Source organism: Bufo gargarizans, chromosome 8 (assembly GCF_014858855.1).
Source record: "Bufo gargarizans isolate SCDJY-AF-19 chromosome 8, ASM1485885v1, whole genome shotgun sequence".
Classification (NCBI taxonomy): Eukaryota; Metazoa; Chordata; class Amphibia; order Anura; family Bufonidae; genus Bufo; species Bufo gargarizans.
Genome location: NC_058087.1, coordinates 198,986,154 through 199,009,998, shown reverse-complemented (window position 1 = coordinate 199,009,998; position 23,845 = coordinate 198,986,154). Strand labels below are relative to the sequence as shown.

General features: G+C 48.0%; 1 protein-coding gene and 1 long non-coding RNA gene across 2 annotated transcripts in view; both read left to right on the top strand.

Moving 5' to 3' along the window:
- The first annotated feature begins 221 nt into the window (after positions 1–221).
- On the top strand, positions 222–2,604 carry LOC122944373. Its single transcript, XR_006391008.1, has 3 exons — positions 222–598; positions 1,139–1,212; positions 2,516–2,604. It is a non-coding gene; the product is annotated as an uncharacterized LOC122944373 (long non-coding RNA).
- A 3,551-nt stretch (positions 2,605–6,155) lies between these two features.
- LOC122944370 (eukaryotic translation initiation factor 3 subunit A-like) overlaps positions 6,156–23,845 on the top strand; it is a 117,490-nt gene continuing 99,800 nt past the window's right edge. The window contains exon 1 of the mRNA XM_044302566.1: positions 6,156–6,219. The gene's annotated coding sequence lies outside the window, so the exon portion shown is untranslated. The remainder of the gene's footprint in view (positions 6,220–23,845) is intronic.

The following is a 23,845-nucleotide window of genomic DNA, read 5'->3' as shown; positions in this document are numbered from 1 at the left end:
GAGAAGACGGAGGAGCCATGACTATGATGAGGAAAGCCTACGACCTGACCCAGGTCATCACCATTGTGGACAACAGAGGGTTCTCCACCTTGAACAGCTTTGAGAGAGCTGAAATTTATGCCCAACTGGGTGAGTGAGAACTTCAGGTGTTGCCCTGCGTGAAAATACTCCAGCTACTGATATTATTGAGTAAGGGTGGACTAGATTGTAAGCTCCTGGGAATGAGGATGAGGAAAGAACTCTCTTGTGTGAGATAAGGTGAGGTAACCTCCTGAATACAGGCATGGTGGGGGTAATACATTGTGTTGCTGGACTTTGTATTTTCCTAGGGACAGGGATGATGGGGGTTATACTGTGGTCCCTGCTGACAATGAGATATAGTAGTAGATTTCTGACGGCCCTGCTTCGGTGTCTCCAGAGCTGGGGCTTCTCTGAAATGTCCTGTCTCTGGTTATTTCCAGGAAACTTCATCCCCATCGGTGAGAAGGTGAAGTGGATGGATAACTACACAGATATGATGAGGAGGCTGCAAGATGCTGAACTGAACCCCAACTACTCTGACTTTATCGTCCCCGTCTTCATATATGGGTGATCAGGGGTGCGCATAGATCTCATGGGGCCCCATAGAAAAACTCATTGTATTTACACTAGAGACCTGACAAATGTCGCTCATACAGTGCATACACCACTAGGGGGAGCTCCATGCATAGGAATTTATACAGTTACCATTGACTGCATAGGAAGCTGTGATAATTGCACTGAGCTCCCCTTAGAAGCGGCTGTATGGTCATGCCATGTTTTCATATTGGGAAGAGGAGTTCAGCTCTGGATACCCCTCCCTCCAGACCCAGCAGCAGTCATGTGGTCTGCCTTCATTGAAGGTATGCTACTGTGTATGATGGGGCCACCAAATTGTTGAGGGTATCTTAAAATGAGGTGCAGAAGACATGGAATAGGTACCTTTTCTGCACACATCAGGGTCCTGGGGAGGCTGGTGTCCCCCAGATGTGGAGCCCCCACCTGATAGGGAGCCAGCCTGACTGTTGGCTAGATGTAACAGCCCTGCAGAGCGGACCCCCGGGCATCGTGCAGAGCATTAGAGATGAGGTCCAGTAATTACAATCTCTTCTCTCTTCAGCGTCTCGCATACATTCTCAATAGAAGCAATGGACGAAATAAAACTATTTATGAAGAACTGTGTGAAGATGACAGGTAACATCACCAAAAAATGGGTTTAGTGGGTGAGGGGCATCTGTGGCCCCTCTAAATACTGAGGCACCTGAAGGTACCCTCAATGACTGTGGGTAGACTGGCCATAGTGGGCCCATGCCCAGGGGGGCTGCCCAAGCCCTTCACATGGCTCATTAATTAATGCTAGAAACATCAGGTCCTTATGCACCTGACCGGCAGACACAGGTCCCCCCAACTGTAGCTCCATCCTCAGTGAGACAGTGGAATACTGCAGCGGGGGCAGCGCTGCTTTGTGCTGCACTGTGGTATTTCTGGTGGGGGGGTGTTTTGGGCCGCACTAGTGTATTGCTGACAACGCCTTCTGTCAATTAGGAGCCACCTACAGCATGGAGCCACTTTTAGATTTTATTCCAGGGCCACTTTAAATTCCCAATCCGCCCCTGTTCAATGGCCGCGTCCACAAGGTGCAGTTATCAGGCATCTTTTTGTAGTGCAAACCAGGGACAGATACAGAAACATAGGGCACCCAACGTATAACCACAGATCATGAAACTGCGCTGTGTGAACCTGCTCCAGTGCTCGGTCATCTAGAAATGAAGGTCGTGAAAAGCCCTGCAACTCTCTAATACGCCTTGAAATTAAATTCCTCGTTGTCATTGATGCCCATCATCCGGGATCTACACCCTAAAGGGAATCTGTCAGCCCCCCAAAGTAGGGCAAGCAGTCTATAGTGTGACGCTCAGTCTGAGGAAGTATTTTGTATCTTCATACTTACCTGCATTCTGGGGCTGTGCTCTCACAAACCAGCAGTAAAGCGCATTGAGGGGACTCCACTCCATTATGTGCAGAGCTTGGGAGTCCCCGCAATACACTTTACTGCTGGTTTGTGGCAGCATGTCATAGAAGATAAAAATACATAATCGGACTCGGCGTCATTGACGCTGTACACCACGTGCTCTAGTTTGGGGGGGGTGGGGGGGGTCGGAGCTGACAGATCCCATTTAAAGGAGATCGTAAAGATGATAGATGTGAGGTCAACATGAAGAGATGTCCCATGAATTATTACCAGAGCTGTACATCGGACCAGAGATCGCTGTATACATGAGACTGAAGAATAAAGGGGAGGATTCTTTACAGTAAGAGTAGTCAGACGACTACATGACTGAGACTTCTATCCCATGAGTAATGACCAGCGATGAGAGGTCTAATCATTAGGGAGCAGTATTTGCTGGATCTCCTATGGAGGAGCTCTCTGCTGTGTAAACTGTGGGGTTGTGAGGGTTGAGCTTGAATGTTTTTCTCAGAAGTACTTTGTCTCTTACAGGAGTCGTCCCCATCATTGTCCTCACCAAAAAGACAGGTGGAGATTTCATTGAGACTGAAAAAGTATTCAGACTCATGGGAGCCTAAACTGTTATAGGGATAGAGAACTACACGGAGGAAGACAACGTGAAGACTCGGAAGAGGACCAAAGATATCCGGAAGGTTATTGAAAGTGCGTTAATGGATGTGAAATTCCGACTGAGACAAGAAAGAAACCCTCGGGAAGATTGGGTGAGATGGAAGACCTTCCTGCTGGATTATATACACAAGGCTGATCTGGAAAAGAAAGAAAATGAAAGGATAAAAGAGGAACTAGAGAAGACAAAGTGAAAGAAGAAAGGAAGAGGAGGAGACAGGAAGAGAGGAGGAGGAGGAGGGAATGGGAGGAAGGAAGGGAGGACGAGGAGGGAATGGGAGGAAGGAAGAGAGGAGGAGGAGGGAATGGGAGGAAGGAAGAGAGGAGGAGGAGGGAATGGGAGGAAGGAAGAGAGGAGGAGGAGGAGGGAATGGGAGGAAGGAAGAGAGGAGGAGGAGGAGGGAATGGGAGGAAGGAAGGGAGGAGGAGGAGGAGGAGGGAATGGGAGGAAGGAAGGGAGGAGGAGGAGGAGGAGGAGGAGGAGGAGGGAATGGGAGGAAGGAAGGGGGGAGGAGGAGGAGGAGGAGGGAATTGGAGGAAGGAAGAGAGGAGGAGGGGGGAATGGAAGAGAGGAAGAGAGGAGGAGGAGGAGGAGGAAATGGGAGGAAGGAAAAGAGGAGAGGGAAGGACGGAATAGAGGAGAGGGAAGGAAGGAATGGGGGGAAGGAAGAGAGAAGGAGGAGGGAATAGGAGGAAGAAAGGAGGAGACCGGAAGAAAAGAAGGGCAGGAAGGGAGAGGAGGAGGTGGAAGGAAGACAGGATGAGAAGGGGAAAAAGTGAGGATTAAGAATTTGTTTTTTATTAAGTTACTGAAATAAAAGATAATAATACTCGTCTGCAGCCACATTGGCCTCTTTCCATGAAGATTATCCAACTACAATAGAAGGACAGATGTGGGGACATCATATTCCTCAGAGTTGTTAGCAGAATGAAGATGAAGTTTACCCTCTTGTGACACCAAGTAAGAGTAGAAATTCCTTCTGCCATTTTACATTACAAGCTGATAAAAGTTAAGAGGCTCAAATACCTTGGGAATTTCAGGGGATTCACCCACCACATCAGAGTAAGCATCTTCTCAAATCACCCCACCAGCCAAAATATGGCAACCAAAGTGGGCAGTGCTAAAACCCCTCTCTATGCCCCCATATCTGTACACAGGAGGAGCAGACCCCTCTCTATGCCCCTATGTCTGTACACAGGAGGAGCAGACCCCTCTCTATGCCCCTATGTCTGTACACAGGAGGAGCAGACCCCTCTCTATGCCCCCATATCTGTACACAGGAGGAGCAGACCCCTCTCTATGCCCCTATATCTGTACACAGGAGGAGCAGACCCCTCTCTATGCCCCTATGTCTGTACACAGGAGGAGCAGACCCCTCTCTATTCCCCCATATCTGTACACAGGAGGAGCAGACCCCTCTCTATGCCCACCAATGCGGAAAGAATGGGTACCAAAATCCGCAACAGGAAGGTCTAATGCAGGGGTGGCAAACCTTACAGACACAAAGACCCCCCCCCCAAAAAAAGTATGACTACCAGGAGCCACAAGCTATACATTTACACACAAGTCACCATATTTTTCGCCCTACAAGATGCTCCTAGGTTTTATCAAAGAAAAATAAGAGAAAATAAATATATTTTTCATCTGATCTGAGGTCTGATAAATAAAAATAATCTTATTTTTCATTATCAGAGAAAAAAAGGAAAAAAATATATTTTTCATCAGACCTACGATCAGACTCCTAAATCAGATCCCCAATCCTCATCTGACCTAAAATTAGATCCCCAAACCTCATCAGACCTCCAAATCAGACCAGACAACACAAATCAGACTCCCACTGTCAGATCTCCCCCCTTCTCAGATCTGCCACCCCATGTTCAGATTTGACCCCCCAAGCTCAGATCTGATCCCCCATGCTCAGATCTGACCCCCATTGCTCAGATCAGATCCCCATTGATTAGACCAGGACCCCCCATGTTCAGATCAGAACCTCCCATGTCTAGATCAGACACCCATGCTCAGTTCTTTGATTTTAAAAAATCTCTTCCCTCTCCTGATCAGGCACTGGGCTCCTGCTTGGGCACCTGCTACTTTGCAGGTCTGACACCCTCTCCACTGTGACCCGATGAGCACAACGTCAGGTCATAGTGCATGAGCATGGGGTGGAGAGTGAGCCGGCCTGACTGCTTCCCAGCTCCACAGCTAGAGCCGCATGCGGCTCAAGAGCCACAGGTTGGCCACCCCTGGTCTAATGCAAAAAGGCAATGGTGAAAAATGGATTTAAACTGAAAACGCGTGAGAGGGCTACAGTCAGCATGTAGGAGAACAGGAGAGACCTGAGAGCGTGTATTCAATAACTGCGACACCACCGCATGAGGGCATACAGGGTCATCTACCTTATGAAGGGGGAGCACAAAGACATCTGTTTTGGAGCGACAAATGAAAACCCAGATTGAGGAGTCACTGAGGAGAACGTCGCCACCACATAAACCGCCCAACCGGGAATGCGATTGGGACACCAGCTCCCTAATCCTAAGGGCGGCAAAAAATGACAAACAAAAGGCTGCCTTAAACAGCATGACTTCATAGGGTGAGGAGCAAACCACGGGCAGGACATTGCATAAGAGCATTAATAGAGAATATGATACGGGGCGCCTGCGCTCGCGGCGGACCTGTTCTTTTCCCCAGCCCTTAATGGCTTGGTCAATTAGAAAATGTTTGGTAACCTCATCTGGCCAACTGCCCAACTTAAAGTAAAAACTAACTCCAGGACAGGCAACGCTGCGCAACCACAGCAGAAACCCTTTGCTCTCTTAGGCTTAATAAGTATGAAATTATCACTTCCAAGCAAGCAGACAAAAAGTCTGCAACCGCTACATCCCCTACCTGCACCCAGCATTCAGCCCAGGCCTTAGCATGTCCGGACCAAGTTGCTGGTGTCACCGACGCCCTCACCAGAGACATCATGCGCTGCTCGGCTAATCCCATAGCTGCTTCGGCACGGTAGGCCTTCCATGGTAGCACCCGGTAAGCTGTCTCTGAATTCCTGCCAATGAAAACAGGAAAGATTATCAGCCGCCGAGTTATGGACGCCCGGTACATGGCGAGCGTGGAACCAAATGCTGAGTTCTAAACAGCAGAGAACTAAATGTCGGAGCAGTGCTAGTACAGGGGGAGACGAAGAGGTCAACTTATTAATACAGAAAAACACTGCCATGTTGTCCGTCCAGAAGCATACTCGTTGATTTTTAAATTTGTAACGCCATAAATTAGTGGCGACAATAATGGGAAAAAGGGAGTGGCCTGCAGGCATGGTGTGAGGATGCATTGAAGAAGGCTCTCCATACATTCTGACAATAATCCTGCTCATTCCCATCTCCATCTTACCTGCTATGTGTGCTACATCCCTGGAAGAGACCTCCTGAAAAGCCTGTGGCATTTGAGCTGATCGGTGGTGAGGAGGCAACGCGAGATCCACACCAAATGCACTGCATCTGAGGACACTGTGCCTGCCATTGCAGAAGAAGAGGAGAGAGCGAGACAAGAAGAGGAGGACCAGCGTGGAGGGGTGAGAGGCCACAGTATTCCTACTGTAATAAAAGTAATTGGGACATTACAGAACTGCCGTTCCTGCTGTTTGGGGAGAGAGATAATCACTCTCTGGAGATGGGGTGGAGCAGAGGCTGAGACAGCGGACAGCTCAGCGGCCATCTTATCAGCAGGGTCACCACATCACTCAGAGCTTTGAGCTGCATTAACCCCTATAGTGCGGAGAAACCTGCTGTGCTGAGCCAAATAGTTACTGGGAGATAAAGCTGACAGACACAGGCTATATATGAATGGTGTTCAGTTACTAGTGTCCTTCTGCAAGATTCTTTACCTCACACACGCAGCTGTATACGGGGCAAAAAACAACTACGGCGCCTTCCCATGCTTCTGGCAAACTTCTGATAGACAACATGGGTCAGAGGAGGAGAACACAGCTACAAATCAACCTGATGATATGCCTCAAACTGATAGAATGCCAGGCCGCCCTAACTGCAAAAATAGATCACCTACAAAGTGATGTCAACCTTTTATACCTGATATTGAGAAAATGAGAAACCGTACTGCTGAGGTGGAACGCAGGGTTGGAGAAATGGAAGCCACAGTACATGGCACCTCTGAACTGACAAACTCACTTCAGCAACAAGTAAAAACTCTTCAAGCCAGAGCAGAGGATGCCGAAAACTGCAATAGGCGTAATAATATCCGCATCGTTGGCCTCCTAGAGAGGGCTGAGGGGACACGTAAGATGGAGAAACAGCCACTGATTCTTGAATGCTATTTCTGAAACTGTCATTTGGCATTCCGGGCACTAGAGGCCACTGTTTTGCAGCTACAGCCAGCAGACTCTGGGATTTTAGTATGCGTGATGACTCATGCTGCTAGTGTGCCAGTGAGAGAGGAAATGGTGACCTGAGGAGACATGTTTGTGCAGAGGCTGAAGACAGGATCCAGTGCCATCCTCAGGTCTGTGGGACTTGGAGCGGTCAAAGTCAGAAGTGACTGATGCCTGTCAGCAATGCAGATGTTGTCAAGGAAGAGAGGATCAGTTCCCGGAAGGTCAGTTGGACCGTGGAACGTGGTTACAGACCCTTTGAGGCCTCATGGTGGATGGAAGGACTTGCGAGTCCCCATCGGATAAAGACCAGGCCAGGGTCAGGGATCCAGAAGGATTCCCAAAGAGAGAGAGGACCGGGTCCCAGAAGGCTGTAACAGCCGTGGAACGGTTGGAGCTACCAGGAGGGGTGGAGTTGCTCAGCTTGGAGAAGAAGCAGTCCACCATTTTGTGAGCTGCATGAGAGAACCGCGTGGATCCGGATTCTGTTCGCAGGAATGAGTATCAGCGTAAGGAAGCTGATCGGAACAGAGGGTCAGAGTTACAGGCTCTGCAGGGTCACATGTTGTGGCAGGGACTTGCTGTTAGTCTAGAGCAGGGGTGCACAACCTGCGGCCCTGGGGCCACATGCGGCCCTTGATACTATTCTGTGCGGCCCCCAACCATCTGGTAACTGACATGTATGCCTATGTCTTGTGGCTGCTCACATGTATTTTTCATGTATTTCTGCCATTAGATGGAAGTCCTGGAAGTGTAACTAGAGATTAATAGTATATAATGTGTGTTCAATATTCCATAAGTACAATATTTCAGTTGTTAATACACCTTCAAATTTTAATTTCGACCCTCCTAATTGGTTCAGTCTGGCAATGTGGCCCCCAACCAGGAAACGTTGTGCACCCCTAGTCTAGGACAACCAGTGAATACAGGACATACCCAGGTCAGTGACTCTGCGGCACGGTTATTGACTTGTAGGCTCTGCTGTAAGCTTTGCTGTGCCTGCCACCGGTTAGGTGTGTCCTCTGTAGCGGCACAGCTCTGCTGTGTGCATCAACGGGCTAGGCCTGTCCCTTGGACAGGGACGGTGACTATGGGCTTATTCTGTTTATACTTGTGTTATTACTATTTCCAAAGTAATGTTTCTGTCCTTGCATAAAAGACTGGTGTCAGTGTTGCTCTTCTTGTCTGTGACTTTGCTGTATCCTGGGGAGCCTACCCCAGTACACGGCTTACAAACAGCCTGAGATCTTTGCTGAGAACTTGATAAAGTTGTTGCTGTCGCCATTGCAGCTCTCTCAATGCTTTGTAATCGAGTGGGCGCATAGAATCCCTACTAGGCCTCTGCCCCCTGGAACCCCGCCTAGACCCTTTATAATGAAGGTACCGCAGCCAGAAAGAAGGGAACCATTTCCTATGAGGACAGCAAAATATCCTTTTATCCTGACTTCACTGCTGAGGTGCAAAAGAAAAGAAGACAATTCAAGCAAGTCTGGGTCAGACTGAGGGAACATGGCATAACATACAGTACAGAACAAAAGTTTGGACACACCTTCTCATTCAAAGAGTTTTCTTTATTTTCATGACTATGAAAATTGTAGATTCACACTGAAGGCATCAAAACTACGAATTAACACTTGTGGAATTATATACATAACAAAAAAGTGTGAAACAACTGAAAATATGTCATATTCTAGGTTCTTCACAGTAGCCACCTTTTGCTTTGATTACTGCTTTGCACACTCTTGGCATTCTCTTGATGAGCTTCCAGAGGTAGTCACCTGAAATGGTCTTCACTTCACAGATGTGCCCTGTCAGGTGTAATAAGTGGGATTTCTTGCCTTATAAATGGGGTTGGGACCATCAGTTGCGTTGTGGAGAAGTCAGGTGGATACACAGCTGATAGTCCTACTGAATAGACTGTTAGAATTTGTATTATGGCAAGAAAAAAGCAGCTAAGTAAAAAAAAACGAGTGGCCATCATTACTGTAAGAAATGAAGGTCAGTCAGTCCTAAAAATTGGGAAAACTTTGAAAGTGTCCCCAAGTACAGTCGCAAAAACTATCAAGCGCTACAAAGAAACTGGCTCACATGCGGACCGCCCCAGGAAAGGAAGACCAAGAGTCACCTCTGCTGCGGAGGAGAAGTTCATCCGAGTCACCAGCCTCAGAAATCGCAGGTTAACAGCAGCTCAGATTAGAGACCAGGTCAATGCCACCCAGAGTTCTAGCAGCAGACACATCTCTAGAACAACTGTTAGGAGGAGACTGTGTGAATCAGGCCTTCATGGTAGAAGATCTGCTAGGAAACCACTGCTAAGGACAGGCAACAAGCAGAAGAGACTTGTTTGGGCTAAAGAACACAAGGAATGGACATTAGACCAGTGGAAATCTGTGCTTTGGTCTGATGAGTCTAAATTTGAGATCTTTGGTTCCAATCACCGTGTCTTTGTGCGACGCAGAAAAGGTGAATGGATGGACTCTACATGCCTGGTTCCCACCGTGAAGCATGGAGGAGGAGGTGTGATGGTGTGGGGGTGCTTTGCTGGTGACACTGTTGGGGATTTATTCAAAATTGAAGGCCTACTGAACCAGCATGGCTACCACAGCATCTTGCAGCGGCATGCTATTCCATCCGGTTTGCGTTTAGTTGGACCATCATTTATTTTTCAACAGGACAATGACCCCAAACACACCTCCAGGCTGTGTAAGGGCTATTTGACCATGAAGGAGAGTGATGGGGTGCTGCGCCAGATAACCTGGCCTCCACAGTCACCGGACCTGAACCCAATCGAGATGGTTTGGGGTGAGCTGGACCGCAGAGTGAAGGCAAAAGGGCCAACAAGTGCTGAGCATCTCTGGGAACTCCTTCAAGACTGTTGGAAGACCATTTCAGGTGACTACCTCTTAAAGCTCATCAAGAGAATGCCAAGAGTGTGCAAAGCAGTAATCAAAGCAAAAGGTGGCTACTGTGAAGAACCTAGAATATGACATATTTTCAGTTGTTTCACACTTGTTTGTTATGTATATAATTCCACATGTGATAATTCATAGTTTTGATGCCTTCAGTGGGAATCTACAATTGTCATAGTCATGAAAGTAAAGAAAACTCTTTGAATGAGAAGGTGTCCAAACTTTTGGTCTATACTGTATGCAATGTTATATCCAAGGAGCCAGAGGAAGCGTCAGACTGGCTGGTCAATTGTTATCCTGAGGGAAATGATTCATCAGCATAGTTATACAGAGAATACTCTATCTACAAATGTGCATAAAGTCTGACGCTAAATTGACGCAGGTTATTGGGAATGTGGTGATCTGGTTGGGAGAGAGACATACCTCGAGATGGGAACAAGTATAAGGTTTAATGGAGATTTTCTTTTACTCCTTATCCTCAATCATACCAGTTTGAATAAGTTAGGTTATATAGGGACGAAGTTGGGGTGAATACTTTTCAGTGAGGGGCTTTTCTTAATAGTTTTCTCCTTCTCAAACTAGTGGTTGAGTGCCTTACCTCAGTGGGGAGGAAGAAACTGCTGTTGATGAGAGAACTTGTTCAGAGTCAGGTTTTCGTTCGTACTCTATTTTTGTTTGGGATCTGAGGTTCGGACAGGTTGGGGATGTGTGGGCAGGGTGTGGGATGGGGAAGTGATAAGATAGGTCTGAAATGGTATGAACGGATGTGTGAATGGTTCCGTGGCGCCGTTGGACTCTACATCAAAAGATATATATGTCAGTCTTCATTATGGCAACACTTAAGATAATCTCATGGAACGTGAGGGGCTTGAACTGTAAAATCAAAAGAGCTTTGGTTTTTAATTATCTTAAACCCTATAATCCTGATATAATTATTTTACAGGAAACTCATGTGTGGGACTGTAAGGTAATGACTCTCTGTTGACCTTGGGTGGGACAAACCTATCACGCGACATACACGAATAATGCAATGGGCAGTGTCCATTCTTGTCAGCGAGAAATCTCCACTGCAGCTACAGGCAGGTTCTGACCGACTCCCATGGTAGATATGTAATCTTAAATTGCTTGATCAGGTGGAGCCCACCTGACTGGTAGTAGGGACTATACATCCCACCTCCTTACTGCAGGGCCCTTCTAGATGAGATTACTGACTAAGATATCACAACTACCGCAATCCCCTTACTAGGAGATTTTAATGCAGTATTAAATAATCAGCTGGATAAACTCAAACCCCCAATTAGACATAACCCATCTTTGAGTGATTGGGCAATAGCACATAATTTAGGGGAGTTGTGGAGGTGGAAATATCCTACTGTCGGGCAGTTTTCCTGTCACTCAGTATCTAATAATACCATGTCACGTATAGACTTAGCATTTGGTAGCCCGGACTCATTACTTATGGTGAGGGATGCAAGCTATTTACCAACGGGCATCTCAGACCATGCACCGATGCAGGTGATCCTCTCTCAGCCATTAGAGGGCCCAGCTAAAATTTGGAGACTTAATCCTATGTGGTTACAGGTGTTACCAGTAGAAGTTGGCTGTAGACAGGAGCTAGAGGAATATTGGAAGGTGAATGAGGGATCGTCCATCGTAATCCACTCACTGAATGGGAGGCATGTAAAGCGGTGATGAGGGGAGTCTGTATCTCAGCCAATGCCACCCATAGAGCCGAACTGAGGATTACAAGAAATAGACTAGAGGCTGATCTGATGGAGCCAGAAAAGGCTTATATTGTAGACTCAAATGAGGATTGTCAGGAGAAATGGCTAACCCTTCAGATTAAAGGTTACATCTCACTGAATATACCCAGAGGTGCCTTCTGGCACAACGGCAGAATATCTTTTCAGATGGAGACAAAAATGGGAAAGCTCTAGCCTATTTGGCGAGGACAGAAAGTCCCCAAACGATAGTGGCAGCAATTAAACTAGATTCTGGGGTGGAGGTGTCTAAGCCGGAGGAGGTCTGTGCCCAATTTGCATCTTATTACACTAAACTCTATGCATCAAGACATGCCCCCATGACTGACAGTTTGAGGACATTCCTAGATCAGATTAAATTCACAAGACTATCTAGGGAAGATAGAGAGATACTAGATTCCCCAATATCGGCTACAGAGATTCAGATCGCAATAGGAGGTATGGCCCTACAGGAGGTATGGCCCTTGACTCAGTAGAATCTACCTTTCTTTGGGAAATCTTGGAAAGACTTGGGTTCCCAGGGAACTTTGTGCAGTGGTTAAGACTCCTGTATCTGAAACCCAGAGCTCGTCTCAGAGTTAATGGATATTTGTCAGAACCGTTCCCCATACATAGCGGTACACGACAGGGATGTCCTTTATCCCCCTTGATATTTGCATTGGTGATGGACCCTTTGTCGTGTCTCTTAAATAGTTGTAGTTGTATAGAGGGCTCGAACATCGCGGGGATGACTGAGAAGTTATCCTTATATGCAGATGATATGCTGGTGTATTTGGGAGACACAAGTGGGTCGCTGGAGGCGCTTCTGGAAGTAGTGAATTAATATGGTGGATTTTCTGGTCTGAGTGTTAACTAGGCTAAATCAGTGCTCTATCTAGTAGACGGAGGGGGGTGGGGAGGGGGGGGACACCAGTCTCTTCCAGATCCAAGTTGTTGGTGGTGGATCAATTTAAATATCTGGGAATTATCATACATAAAGATATGCAGCAATTTATCCCACTTAATATTTCATCGACCATGGAATACATCAACCAAAAACTGAAGGCATGGGAAACCCTTCCTTTGGCACTGGTGGGACGTATCAACATTTTTTAAATAATAATTCTACCCAAATTACTATATGTAGATAGAGCAGCGCCAGTTGTCCTACAGAAACCTCATTTTGTGGCAATTGACAAACTACTAACTCCATTCCTCTGGACTAACACGAAACCTAGATTGGCTAGGGAAACTCTAAGAGCTCCATACACTCGGGGTGGCTTGGCTCTACCGGACATGTATAGATATTACTGTGCTGTCCAGTTGACGTATGCAAGCTGGTGGGGAAGGGCGGATGCTAACAATCCGGCAGTGGTGCTAGAAGCGGCACTCCTTGGATCATATGAGGCTCTGACAAATTTTCTGTACAGAATGGGTAAATATCCAGTTGAACACCTCACCTCTAACATGACTGCCGTAATAAAAATATGGAAAGAACATGTGTGGGTTTGGGGTAATAGGGGAGGTGGAGAGGGATGGTCCCCTGTGTTGCCATTGTGGAGGAATGTAAAATTACCGGAACTAGATTCACTTCCCGATTCTGAGTTTTGGCCAAACATAGAATTACATTTTTGACTCAGTTGTTCTCCGAAGGAGCTTTTAAAACCTTTGCTGAGTTAAAAGAGGAGTTCGGCCTACCAAGGAATAGCCTGTTTAGACATTTTCAATTGAGACATGCCTGTGCAGAGCAATTTGGTAGTGGTAGGATCAAGATAGAATATGGAGAGATTGAAAATAATTGCTAGACACACAAATCTATGTAAACCAGTATCGTCCTTCTACTCAGTACTCATGTCCCAATTGGCCTCTCCGCTGACAAAAGCATTGGCAAAGTGGCAGAAGGCTATCCCTAGATTAGAAGACAGGCATGAAAGAGAGCCCAAGTATAACTGGAGGAGTACAGTCATAAGTGCTAGGGATCAGTTGATACAGGTGAAATGGTTGCACAGAGTCTATTTGACTCCAGTCAGGCTGGAACGAACGCGTCAACTTAATAGTTCAATAAGAGAGCGACTGGCACTCTAATGCACATGATCTGGGAATGTCCCAAAATTGCGGAATTCTGGTTAGCAAGTGTGGCCGTTATAACGATGCAAGAAATCACTCCACACTTGTAAGTCTAGCTTACGCTGCTTAGTCAGACAGATGTGATGTTCCGGTTTTGAAATGCCGCATATTGACAGGGACATGCAACGAGAAAAAACGCGTCCCATGGGAATAATTCTGCAAGAAAATACCAGGAGGCCAAGTAGGGCCTCTATTTGCCGTAACGTGACCGATTTGACAGAACTGAAACCGTCAATCAAACCTAACAAGTTGTCTAATTTAGTCTGGGGAAGACGGACAACCATCAGGACAGTATCAATTTTGACACCTAAAAATGTGATAGTCGTCGAGGGGCCCAAACTTTTGTCTTCTGACAGGGGAACACGGAAACGGGACATGAAAAAACGGACTGTATTGAGAAGGAATTGACATTGATGGGAATCACCCGGAGCCACGAAGAGGAAATCATCCAATTAATGGATGATGGAATGGGGACCTGTCTCATAACGAATAACCCATTCTAGAAAAGTGCTAAAGAGTTCGAAAAAATTGCAGGAGATGGAGCAGCCCATCAGCAGGCACATGTCATAATAATACCAGTCGTCCACCCTACAACCCAGTAGGTGGTAACAATCTGGGTGCACCGGAAGCGAGCGAAAATGTCCGCTTCAAAGTCCGACTTAGCTAGCAAAGCACCTGGGCCTGTTGTCCTGACCAGAACCACTGCCCTGTCGAAAGGCACATAGGACACAGAGGCGTCATACTTGGAAATACCATCATTAACAGATGTGCCTTTGGGAAAGGACAAGTGGTGGATCAGACGATACTTGCCCGGTTCACTTTTGGGAATGGGGAAATACGGATGTTAGCAAAGGGACGGGATAAAAATAGTTCCACTATCCTACCTAATGCAACCTCTTTAGAAATTTTTTCTATTGTCCTCCTTTGTCTTCATATAAAACAAAATCTTTCACTGGGCACCCCGGAAGGGTAAACTGTAGAAGAAAGGTCCCACCTTTTTGCCTATTTCCTTGGCCTTGATAACTGAGAGAGGTCTGTCCTACTCTGGGCCGTGGAGCTCCAGAGTGCTGAGAGGAGGGGGGTCCTCTCCATCCCTCTGCTCCTCACTACTCCTTCTACTGCATCTCACCAACTCTCAACTCCCTAACTAGGCCTGAACTGTGCTATACATACTGTGGTGCTACCCCCATCTAGTGGTGGAATGTGTGTAAGTGCACCTGACAGCCTGGTAACAGGGATTCTACACAAGAATGAAATACAGCACGATACAACATATGACATAATAAGCTTTTGCAGTGCCCACGTACACTAGTGGGCCGCTGCATATTATACTGCCCATGGCAGCCTTCCGACTCTGCATATATTATGCAAAGGTTGCCATACACATTATATAAATATTTATATCCGCTATGCAGCATAAATATACACATATAATCAGAGTATGCATGCTGCAGAGCTGATGTGTATATATGTAAAATATGTGTACGGCAGCCTTTGTATTATACATAGAAAGTTGGAAGGTTGCCTTGGGCATTATCAAAAAAATTATATATATATACAGTATATATTACACACAGTATAAGCCTTCCATACACACTATATATATCATTAAAGCACACAGCAGCTCTCACCTTCCCCTTCACAAGCCGAGCACGGATGACGCACCTGGATGCGTAGCAGGAGATCAAGAAAAATAGGAAAATCCAGGCTCAGAGATGGGGGAAAAAATTGTAGCTTTATTGCGGCATAAAATCTTCGACAAACAGGAACAGTTCAGTTACGCGTTTCAGACCATAAATAAATAGCGGTCCTTCCTCATGACACATGGAACTTCTAATGAATCAGCACCTTATAAGCTGCTCACGCCGCCGGCCATAGCAGTCAATCGGTCACGTGATCGTGAGGAGCAGCACACATGGCGCCATCACATATGTCTAATCAACTTGAGAACAATCTACAAAAGTAAAGTCACAAATGCTGACAGACAAACCTCTACAGGTGTACAGTCAGCACAGAGAAATATAAAACAACGGCAAATCTATACGTGCACTATATAAAGGTAGAGACCTTGAGGTTGTCTTGAACCCAGCGGGAAGATCCCGTTTGCCTCCCGATTCAGTCATTTCCTCCTATGATCCCCCCTCTAGTGGGAAGGAAAACTCTCTCTATTCCTTCAGCCACTAGATTGGAAGTATCGCCTCCATGTAAAGTCACAAAGTGTGTACTGACAGCAGACACGTTGCGGTTTTTGTAGTATGGAACATCTGAAATGTGCTTGCGAATTCGAGTTTTGATTTCATTTGTGGCACACCCCCACTGGCGTAGCTATAGGGGTCGCAGCGGTCGCAATTGCAACCGGGCCCCTAAGTGTAATGCTGGGGCTCCGATCGGTTACCATGGCAGCCAGGACGCTACTGAAGTCCTGGCTGCCATGGTCAGTTAGTCAGCAGCATACTTACATGCGATGTGGCCACCGGGCACTCCTTCTTGTAACTCGTCTCAGGTCTGTGCGGCGCATTGCTATAAGCATAACTGATCGGAGCCCCAGCATTACACTGCCCACGCAATGATTTTAATACTGGGAATGGGGGGGGGGGGGGGCGCACTGTTAGCTGAGGTCTGATTAACATTGGGAGTCTGATTGGTGGTCTGACCTGAGATATAATAAAAAAAAAAAATTTCCAGAGCAGCTTGGAGAAAAAAGGCCTCACAGTCTCCCACACTCCATCTGCCCAGCAAAGCCACCCAGCACCCCTGAGGCTAAGCCAGACAGCACCCCTGAGGCCAAGCCAGACAGCACCCCTGAGGCCAAGCCTGCCAGCACGCCTGAGGCCAAGCCTGCCAGCACCTGTGAGGCCAAGCCTGCCAGCACGCCTGAGGCCAAGCCTGCCAGCACGCCTGAGGCCAAGCCTGCCAGCACCCCTGAGGCCAAGCCTGCCAGCACCTGTGAGGCCAAGCCTGCCAGCACGCCTGAGTCTTCAGAACTGTAAGTAAATTATATATAAGGGGAGCTTATAATATGAAAGAGACAAATTATGTCTGAACAGACATATAGCGCAAATTCCATTTTTTGTTTATTTTTTATGTTGCACTGAATTTTCTGCAAAAAATACATATATATTTATTTTTTGGGTGGGGGTTCAGGGTGGCAGTGGATCTTGGGTGAGTTCCCACACTTTTTTTCCCAGGACTTAACCCCTGGAGTGGTCCCGCAGTCTGGGTGGCAGTTCTGACTAGTCCTACTTTAATACACAGACATTTAGATTCATACATTTCCTACACTGGCACAAATGCGTTGCCAGTGACCAACTGTCTATGCTCAGTCCTACACGTAACCCTCGCAAGTGCATGAGGAGCTGCGGATGTGGCGGCGAGGTCCGAGAGGTAATGTGGGGGTGGGAGATCCAGGAGGGGGGCCCCATAAAATTTTTTGCTATGGGGCCCAGTCATTTGTAGCTACGCCTCTGTACACCCCACATATTGCAGTTGACAATGTTTGCATGTTATCAAATAAACTGCGAACTTTGTATTGCAATTTAGACCCTTCTGGTGGTCTGGTGCAGCGGTATGGCCGCTACATGGATGACCTGCTGATTGTATGGTCTGGTGCAGTGGTATGGCCGCTACATGGATGACCTGCTGATTGTATGGTCTGGTGCAGTGGTATGGCCGCTACGTGGATGACCTGCTGATTGTATGGTCTGGTGCAGTGGTATGGCCGCTACGTGGATGACCTGCTGATTGTATGGTCTGGTGCAGCGGTATGGCCGCTACATCGATGACCTGCTGATTGTATGGTCTGGTGCAGCGGTATGGCCGCTACATGGATGACCTGCTGATTGTATGGTCTGGTGCAGTGGTATGGTCACTACATGGATGACCTGCTGATTGTATGGTCTGGTGCAGTGGTATGGCCGCTACATGGATGACCTGCTGATTGTATGGTCTGGTGCAGTGGTATGGCCGCTACATGGATGACCTGCTGATTGTATGGTCTGGTGCAGCGGTATGGCCGCTACATGGATGACCTGCTGATTGTATGGTCTGGTGCAGCGGTATGGCCGCTACATGGATGACCTGCTGATTGTATGGTCTGGTGCAGTGGTATGGTCACTACATGGATGACCTGCTGATTGTATGGTCTGGTGCAGTGGTATGGCCGCTACATGGATGACCTGCTGATTGTATGGTCTGGTGCAGTGGTATGGCCGCTACATGGATGACCTGCTGATTGTATGGTCTGGTGCAGTGGTATGGCCGCTACGTGGATGACCTGCTGATTGTATGGTCTGGTGCAGTGGTATGGTCGCTACATCGATGACCTGCTGATTGTATGGTCTGGTGCAGCGGTATGGTCGCTACATCGATGACCTGCTGATTGTATGGTCTGGTGCAGCGGTATGGCCGCTACATGGATGACCTGCTGATTGTATGGTCTGGTGAGGTGGCGGCCATACCACTGCTCCTTGACTACATCAGTTCATGTGTGGAGTCCATTTCCTTCAGCCTCCAACATCATAGTTCACGTATATGTTTCCTAGATCTGTGTTTGGAGGGGACTGCACCACTTCCCAAGTTATCACCACCACATATAGAAAGGAACTAGCAGGTAACAGGATCTTGCACGCCTCCTCGTGTCACCCACCTCATACAATACGTAACATCCCTAAGGGTGAATTAATTGGAGCCGCCGCAACTGTTCAAACACTTATTTGTTCGCACAAGAAGCGACAAACATTACAGACGGTGACTGGCAGGGCCGACTCTCATACATGTGTTGCCTCCTCTGTCGCTGAAGTTCCAGCCATGGATAGGGTTTCCCTGGGTTTCCCGTAAGAAAAATCACTGCCCCAGGCGGATGCCACATCCAAACGCAGACGCGGTCTCGCCTCCTTTGTGACACAATACAGCTTGGAATATGATCGCATATGTAAAATCATCAAGAAATATCGTTCACTGTTATCATGCGATACTCAGCGGATGGATATTGTCACGGAGGGAGTGAAATGTGTAGCGAGAAGGGCCCCAACTTTGGGAAATTTTCTGAGTCCCAGTTTGTTCTCTGAAAAAATCCTGCAGAGATCAACCTGGCTCAACAACAAGGGCAGGCTACAAGATGTGGCCGCGCTAAGTGCATTTGTTGCGATCACACCCGACCCACTGAGAATTTCAGATCTGCTGATAATAACAAGGAATTCACTGAACAGTCTTATCTGAATTACAATACAAAGTTCACCGTTTATGTGATAACATGTGAACTTTGTCCATTGCAATATGTGGGGTGCGCCACAAGTGAAATCAAAACTCGAATTCGCAAGCAGATTTCAGATGTTCCATACTACAAAAACCGCCACGTGTCTGCTGTCAGTACACACTTTGTGACTTTACATGGAGGCGATACTTCCAATCTAGTGGCTGAAGGAATAGAGAGAGTTTTCCTTCCCACTAGAGGGGGGAACATAGGAGGAAATGACTGAATCGGGAGGCATCCGGGATCTTCCCGCTGGGGTCAAGACAACCTCAAGGTCTCAACAAAAGGCAGGATTTAACTCTACACTATTAGGGGAGTTATTCCTGTGCCTCGGTGCTTTTTCATCTACCTTTATATAGTGTACGTATAGTTTTGCCGTTGTTTTTATATTTCTCTGTGTTGACCGTACACCTGTAGAGGTTTGTCTGTCAGCATTTGTGACTTTACTTTTGTAGATTGTTCTCAAGTTGATTAGACATATGTGATGGCGCCATGTGTGCTGCTCCTCACGATCACGTGACCGATTGACTGCATGGCCGGCGGCGTGAGCAGCTCATAAGGTGCCGATTCATTAGAAGTTCCATATGTCATGAGGAAGGACCGCTATTTATTTATCGTCTGAAACGCGTAACCGAACTGTTCCACCTGGTGGGCACGTCGCATATGAGGCGGTGAGCGGGAAGGCCGAAGTTACGCTGCAGCGCTGACAGGCGAGCAGCAGCAGGGTGAGAACGCCGAAAAGCACGCACAGACGGCCCGCACTTTATGCAGCAGCTCTGACATAGTGTGGTAATTGTGAATGAACTTCTGCACCACCAAATTCAGCACATGCGCCAGGCAAGGGATGTGCGTCAAACCGGCTAGTCCCAGAGCTGCAACGAGATTTCGCCCATTATCTCACACCACCAGGCCGGGCTTGAGGCTCACCGGCAGCAACCACTCGTCGGTCTGTTGTTCAAGGCCCGTCCACAGCTCCTGCGCGGTGTGGGGTTTGTCCCCCAAACAGATAAGTTTTAAAACAGCCTGCTGTTGTTTACCCCGGGCTGTGCTGAAGTTGGTGGAGAAGGTGTTACGCTGACCGGATGAGGAGCTGGTAGAGGATGAGGAAGCGGAATAGTAGGAAGAGGAAGCAACAGGAGGCAAACTAAGGTGCCCTGCAATTCTCGATAGTGGAAGGACATGCGCCAAACTGCTATCCACCTCAGGCCCAGCCACCACTGCATTTACCCAGTGTGCTGTTATGGAGATATAACGTCTCTGACCGTGCTTACTGGTCCACGTATCCGTAGTCAGGTGCACCTTGCCACAGATGGCGTTGCACAGTGCATATCTGATTTTGTCCCCTACTTGGTTGTGCAGGGAAGGGATGGCTCGCCTGGAAAAGTAGTGGCGGCTTGGCACGACGTACTGTGGGACAGCCACCGCCATAAGGCCTTTAAAACTATCCGTCTTCACCAGACGGAATGACAGCATTTCAAAGGCCAGTAATTTAGAAATGCTGGCATTCAGGGCTAGGGATCGTGGGTGGGTAGGGGGGTACTTCCTCTCCCTCTCCCTCTCCAGTGTTTGGGAGATGGAGAGCTGAACGCTTCCTTGGGACATTGTGGAGATGCTTGGTGACCCAGGTGTTGGTGTTGCTGGCAGATCCTCTGTTTGATGGGTGGCAGGTGGCACTGTCACTCCAGAGGGGGATGAAGAGGCCGAGACTGCAGCAGATAAGGAAGCAGGAGAAGCCAGAGACCTTTCTTGGTTTTTGAGGTGTCTACTCCACTGCAGCTTGTGCTTTGCATGCAGGTGCCTGGTCATGCAGGTTATGCTCAGGTTGAGAACGTTTATGCCTCGCTTCAGGCTCTGATTGCACAGTGTGCAAACCACTCGTGTCTTGTCGTCAGCACTTTGTCTGAAGAACTGCCACGCCAGGGAACTCCTTGGAGCTGGCTTTGGTGTGCTCGGTCCCTTGCTGCGGTATTCAGTAGAGGACGGAAGCTCCGCTTTTGCACCCTGCTCCCTCTTCTGCTGTGCTGGTGGCTCTGTGCGACCACCGCCTCTTCCTCCGAACTACATAGGTCACTCGCATGACCTTGATTCCATGTGGGGTCAAAGACCTCATCGTCCTCCACATCATCTTCCACCCAGTCTTCACCCCTGCCCTCCTTGTCAGTCTGCACACTTTAGAAAGCCCCAGCTGTTGGCACCTGTGTTTCGTCATCATCCGAGACGTGCTGCGATGGTCCTCCCATGTCCTCATCCTGAAAGATAAGTGGTTGGGCATCGGTGCACTCAATCTCTTCCACTTCTGGGGCAGGGCTAGGTGGATGGCCCTGGTAAACCCTGCTAGCAGAGTCATCAAAAAGCAGAAGAGACTGCTGCATGACTTGGGGCTCAGACTGCTTGGCTGATTTGCAAGGGGGTGAGGTGAAAGACTGATGGACATCGGCTGCATGGTGCCAACTGTGGTCTTTCAGCAGGAGACTGGGTGGGAGACAATGTGAAGGAACTGGAGCCACTGTCAGCAACCCAATCTACTATCGCCTGTACTTGTTCAGGCCTCACCATTCGTAGAGCCGCATTAGGCCCGACCAAATACCGCTGCAGGTTCTGTCGCCTACTCGCACCTGAGGAAGGGGTGTCACCTGTGCGCGTAGCTGGTCCAGATCGACCACGTCCTCTCCCTGCAACAGGAGCTCCACCAGCAGCACCACGACCTGGGCCACGTCCCTTATTTGACGCTCTCCTCATATTTTTTTTTGGAGGGGGGAAGCTGGCACTATGGGGGCATCTGACAATTCTTACAGACCCATTTTTTTTGGGAGTGGCACTCTGGGGGCATTTCTTACTGGCACATTATTGGGGGGCACCATGGGAGAGAGGAGCACTATGGGGGCATCTGGGGCTCTAAAGGGGCTTTGTTTATTGACACATTATGGGGGGCACTATAGGGGAGAACGACACTATGGGGCATCTGGTGGCACTATAGGGGCATTATTTGGGGGCACTATGGGTAAGTGGGGGTTCTAAAGGGGCCTTTTTTCTTATTGGCACATTATGGGGGCATTATGGCATCTGGTGGCACTAAGGGAGCATTTTTTACTGGCACATTATGGGAGACACTATAGGGGAGAGGGGCACTATGGGGGAGTGGAGCACTATTGGGGCATATGGTGGCACTTAGAAGGGGCATTTTTTACTGGCACATTATGGGGGGGGGGCATTTATTTTCATAATCAATAAAATGACAGCATGAACATGACACCAACAGTGGTGTGAATCGGTACAAGATACATCCTTATGAGAATACATCCTTTTAAAGACATAATAGTGATGAACAGCAGCAAGATATTTATATATGATAAACAAAAGTACATTTTGAGTATGCCAGGTCCCACGGGGAACAGAAGGGAGACAATATAGTGGTCATGACCTTCATATCAAGCCTACGCATCATTAACAGAAGCTTACGAGATATCAGAGAATCGCTAGTATGCCTCTCAGCATATTCATCTGAGCCATTTGTAAGCGATAGTTGACCTCTACTCTGGCCAGTAGTGGGGTATAGGGAGTGAGAGTCATGGAGGACCAGCTGAGGGCAATTAGAAATTGTTATTAGGTCTTGAGGAACCTGTAATTTGTCCACGGTGCCCAACGTTTAATAAAGGCCGGATTGGTTCTAGATTCCCATGAGGCAAGTTCCTCAAACCGGTATAGCTGAGCTACCTTGAGCCTCCACTGCTCAACCGAGGGAAGGTGGGTCTGTAGCCAAAATTTAGGAATCAGAAGACGCGCTGCAATCAGAAGTTGCTTAAAAAGAAAAGATGGAGGTGGGACTATACCCTCGTCAAAGTAGGAAAGCAAACCTCCGTAGGGGGACACTTTAACAGAGGAAGAACAGATTTGATTACAGAGCCTAATAATGTCCTCCCACCACTTACTGATAGGGGGGCATTGCCACCAGATATGGAGGAAAGTACCTTTATTAATTAATTATTTCACAACTGGCTTCAAAAATGTCAGTTTGGACCCATTCAGATGACAATATCCGATTTGCGCACATTCCGCCCCATGTTAGAAACGCCTATTCTTGTCCACAAAACGGACAAGAATGGGGCATGTTCGATGTTTTTTGCAGGACGCATAGCGGACATACGTATGTGGACAGCACACTGTGCACTCCATTAAAATGAATAGGTCCGTATCTAATCTGCAAATGATGTGGACCAAATACACAGTCCTGTGAATGGAGTCTTATACATTGTGTGGTTTTCGTATAACACCATCTTTTTTCACTTTAATAAAAATGTTATTTTATTCTTACTTTTACCCCCTTCCCATCTATCTGTCTGATGGCGATGCAAGCTGATGGCCCTAGCCTGTCCGTGTCATGAAAAGAGAGGCCTTGCAGGTGGTGTGCCCGGGGCCCCTGCTGTGCTGTCCTCCAGGCCTGCAATGTCTGTGTAGTGTAGCTGACATTGTGCAGGCGGTGTGCCCGGGGCCCCTGCTGTGCTGTCCTCCAGGCCTGCAATGTCTGTGTAGTGTAGCTGACACTGTGCAGGCAGTGTGCCCGGGGCCCCTGCTGTGCTGTCCTCCAGGCCTGCAATGTCTGTGTAGTGTAGCTGACACTGTGCAGGCGGTGTGCCCGGGGCCCCTGCTGTGCTGTCCTCCAGGCCTGCAATGTCTGTGTAGTGTAGCTGACACTGTGCAGTCGGTGTGCCCGGGGCCCCTGCTGTGCTGTCCTCCAGGCCTGCAATGTCTGTGTAGTGTAGCTGACACTGTGCAGTCGGTGTGCCCGG